We start from the raw sequence: 4,756 nt of genomic DNA on the forward strand, positions 1-4,756 counted from the left end.
AGGGAGTGGGATCTGAGCACTCAGCAGCCTACCCAGGACACGCCGGGCGAGATGGCCCTGTGTGTGGACATGGGGAGCTCCAGCCTGATGGTTTAGTCTTGTCATGCCCCAGCTCCATCTTGCTGGGGGCTTTCAACACTCCCCTGTTAAGACAGGAAGCTCAGCTAAAAGAGTTTAGTAATAACTGCAAAACCCCAGCTTCCCTTTGCGAGGACTCCCCTTACCAGGTGCTGGCTCTTGTCAAATTCGGCTTGCATTAAGGATTCCCCCTCTCCTACCAAAAACCCCTTATAAAAGGTTTCCACCCCTGCTTCTAGGGGTCGAGAGATTTTGAGGCGTGAATCCACTCTTGGCCCAGCTGATCAATAAATGACCCTTGCTTAATTTGGACTCAGGGTGCTGGCGTTTCTCTAGTCCAGTGGCTTTGGGTGTAACAGTCTGAGATTTCCAGACTGTGTCGAAAGGTGTGTGGAGCAGTGAGGAGCCGTGCACTGTCGGGGAAGAGCTGAGCTGCCTTTCCAGAGAAGCGTCCTGAGGGCAGGGTCTGTCTGTCTGTCTGTCTGCACCAGAGGGAGGGAGGGAGGGAGGGAGCAGTGACACACCAGCAGGAGGCCAGGACAACATTCTCATCCCTTCCTGAACTTTACGTTTTGCACAGAAGGAAATTGAAGTTCTCAGGGAGAAAGCAGGGCTGGGGTGTCTACAGATGTGTGCATAAACAGACACACTCAGCGGCTCACTACGTCCACCCTGGCCTATTGACAGTCCGACGCTGTGATCTGAACCTCAGAGCACAAGGACCAGTTGGGAAGGGTTTGGGGCAGGCGCTTGGTTTGAAGCAGGGATCAAGAGATGACTTGATGGGGCACTTACTTTTTTTTTATTTTTTTATTGTTGGGGATTCATTGAGGGTACAATAAGCCAGGTTACACTGATTGCAATTGTTAGGTAAAGTCCCTCTTGCAATCATGTCTTGCCCCCATAAAGTGTGACACACACCAAGGCCCCACCCCCCTCCCTCCTTCCCTCTTTCTTTTTCCCCCCCATAACCATAATTGTCATTAATTGTGCTCATATCAAAATTGAGTACATAGCATTCATGCTTCTCCATTCTTGTGATGCTTTACTAAGAATAATGTCTTCCACTTCCATCCAGGTTAATACAAAGGATGTAAAGTCTCCATTTTTTTTAATGGCTGAATAGTATTCCATGGTATACATATACCACAGCTTGTTAAGCCATTCCTGGGTTGGTGGGCATTTAGGCTGTTTCCACATTTTGGCGATTGTAAATTGAGCTGCAATAAACAGTCTAGTACAAGTGTCCTTATGATAAAAGGATTTTTTTCCTTCTGGGTAGATGCCCAGTAATGGGATTGCAGGATCGAATGGGAGGTCTAGGTTGAGTGCTTTGAGGTTTCTCCATACTTCCTTCCAGAAAGGTTGTACTAGTTTGCAGTCCCACCAGCAGTGTAAAAGTGTTCCCTTCTCTCCACATCCACGCCAGCATCTGCAGTTTTGAGATTTTGTGATGCGGGCCATTCTCACTGGGGTTAGATGATATCTCAGGGTTGTTTTGATTTGCATTTCCCTAATATATAGAGATGATGAACATTTTTTCATGTGTTTGTTAACCATTCGTCTGTCATCTTTAGAGAAAGTTCTATTCATGTCTCTTGCCCATTGATATATGGGATTGTTGGCTTTTTTCATGTGGAATAATTTGAGTTCTCAAGATCCTAGTTATCAAGCTTTTGTCTGATTGAAAATATGCAAATATCCTTTCCCATTGTGTAGGTTGTCTCTTTGCTTTGGTTATTGTCTCCTTAGCTGTACAGAAGCTTTTCAGTTTAATGAAGTCCCATTTGTTTATTTTTGTTGTTGTTGTAATTGCCATGGTAGTCTTCTTCATGAAGTCTTTCCCCAGGCCAATATCTTCCAGTGTTTTTCCTATGTTTTCTTTGAGGATTTTTATTGTTTCATGCCTTAAATTTAAGTCCTTTATCCATCTTGAATCAATTTTTGTGAGTGGGGAAAGGTGTGGGTCCAGTTTCAGTCTTTTACATGTAGACATCCAGTTCTCCCAACACCATTTATTGAATAGGGAGTCTTTCCCCCAAGGTATGTTCTTGTTTGGTTTATCGAAGATTAGGTGGTTGTAAGATGGTAGTTTCATTTCTTGGTTTTCAATTCGATTCCAAGTGTCTATGTCTCTGTTTTTGTGCCAGTACCATGTTGTCTTGAGCACTATGGCTTTGTAGTACAGACTAAAATCTGGTATGCTGATGCCCCCAGCTTTATTTTTATTACTATTTTTTTTTCTGGTTCCATACAAAATGCAGAATCATTTTTTCCAAATCTTGAAAGTACAATGTTGGTATTTTGATAGGAATAGCATTGAATAGGTAGATTGCTTTGGGAAGTACAGACATTTTAACAATGTTGATTCTTCCCGTCCATGAGCATGGTATGTTCTTCCATTTGTTAATATCCTCTGCTATTTCCTTTCTGAGGATTTCATAGTTTTCTTTATAGAGGTCCTTCACCTCCTTCGTTAGGTATATTCCTAGGCATTTCATTTTCTTTGAAACTATGGTGAAGGGAGTTGTGTCCTTAATTAGCTTCTCATCTTGACTGTTATTGGTGTATACAAAGGCTACTGACTTGTGGACATTGATTTTATATCCTGAAACATTACTGTATTTTTTGATGACTTCTAGGAGTCTTGTGGTTGAGTCTTTGGGGTTCTCTAAGTATAATATCATATCATCAGCAAAGAGGGAGAGTTTGACCTCCTCTGCTCCCATTTGGATTCCCTTTATTTCCTTGTCTTGCCTAATTGTATTGGCTAGAACTTCCAGCACTATGTTGAATAGTAAAGGTGACAGAGGACAACCTTGTCTGGTTCCAGTTCTAAGAGGAAAAGCTTTCAGTTTTACTCCATTCAGTAAAATATTGGCTGTGGGTTTGTCATAGATAGCTTCAATCAGTTTTAGAAATGTGCCACCTATGCCTATACTCTTCAGTGTTCTAATTAGAAAAGGATGCTGGATTTTATCAAATGCTTTTTCTGCATCTATTGAGAGGATCATGTGATCTTTATTTTTGCCTCTGTTAATATGGTGGATAACGTTTATGGACTTGCGTATGTTAAACCAGCCTTGCATGCCTGGGATGAAGCCTACTTGATCATGATGAATGACTTTTTTGATGATAAGCTGTAATCTATTGGCTAGGATTTTGTTGAGAATTTTTCCATCTATATTCATGAGTGAGATTGGTCTGAAATTCTCCTTTTTGCTTGGGTCTTTTCCTGGTTTTGGTATCAGGGTGATGTTTGCTTCATAGAATGTGTTGCGGAAGATTCCTTCTTCCTCAATTTTTTGGAATAATTTCTGCAGTACAGGAATAAGCTCTTCCTCGAAGGTTTGATAGAATTCTGGAGTGAAGCCATCTGGACCAGAGCATTTTTTGGTTGGAAGATTTTTTATTGTTTCTTTGATCTCAGTGCTTGAAATTGGTCTGTTCAGGAGCTCTATTTCTTCCTGGCTGAGTCTAGGGAGAGGGTGTGATTCCAAATATTGATCCATTTCCTTCACATTGTCAAATTTCTGGGCATAGAGCTTCTGGTAGTATTCAGAGATGATCTCTTGTATCTCTGTGGGATCAGTTGTTATTTCCCCTTTATCATTTTTTTTTCACTTTTTTTTTTTTATTGTTGGGGATTCATTGAGGGTACAATAAGCCAGTTACACTGATTGCAATTGTTAGGTAAAGTCCCTCTTGCAATCATGTCTTGCCCCCATAAAGTGTGACATGCACTAAGGCCCCACCCTCCTCCCTCCATCCCTCTTTCTGCTTCCCCCCCCATAACCTTAATTGTCATTAATTGTCCTCATATCAAGATTGAGTACATAGGATTCATGCTTCTCCATTTTTGTGATGCTTTACTAAGAATAATGTCTTCCACGTCCATCCAGGTTAATATGAAAGATGTAAAGTCTCCATTTTTTTTAATGGCTGAATAGTATTCCATGGTATACATATACCACAGCTTGTTAAGCCATTCCTGGGTTGGTGGGCATTTAGGCTGTTTCCACATTTTGGCAATGGTAAATTGAGCTGCAATAAACAGTCTAGTACAAGTGTCCTTATGATAAAAGGATTTTTTTCCTTCTGGATAGATGCCCAGTAATGGGATTGCAGGATTGAATGGGAGGTCTAGGTTGAGTGCTTTGAGGTTTCTCCAGACTTCCTTCCAGAAAGGTTGTACTAGTTTGCAGTCCCACCAGCAGTGTAAAAGTGTTCCCTTCTCTCCACATCCACGCCAGCATCTGCAGTTTTGAGATTTTGTGATGTGGGCCATTCTCACTGGGGTTAGATGATATCTCAGGGTTGTTTTGATTTGCATTTCTCTAATATATAGAGATGATGAACATTTTTTCATGTGTTTGTTAGCCATTCGTCTGTCGTCTTTAGAGAAAGTTCTATTCATGTCTCTTGCCCATTGATATAAGGGATTGTTGGCTTTTTTCATGTGGATTAATTTGAGTTCTCTATAGATCCTGGTTATCAAGCTTTTGTCTGATTGAAAATATGCAAATATCCTTTCCCATTGTGTAGGTTGTCTCTTTGCTTTGGTTATTGTGTCCTTAGCTGTACAGAAGCTTTTCAGTTTAATGAAGTCCCATTTGTTTATTTTTGTTGTTGTTGCAATTGCCATGGCAGTCTTCTTCATGAAGTCTTCCCCCAGGCC

Source organism: Nycticebus coucang, chromosome 16 (assembly GCF_027406575.1).
Source record: "Nycticebus coucang isolate mNycCou1 chromosome 16, mNycCou1.pri, whole genome shotgun sequence".
Lineage (NCBI taxonomy): Eukaryota > Metazoa > Chordata > Mammalia > Primates > Lorisidae > Nycticebus > Nycticebus coucang.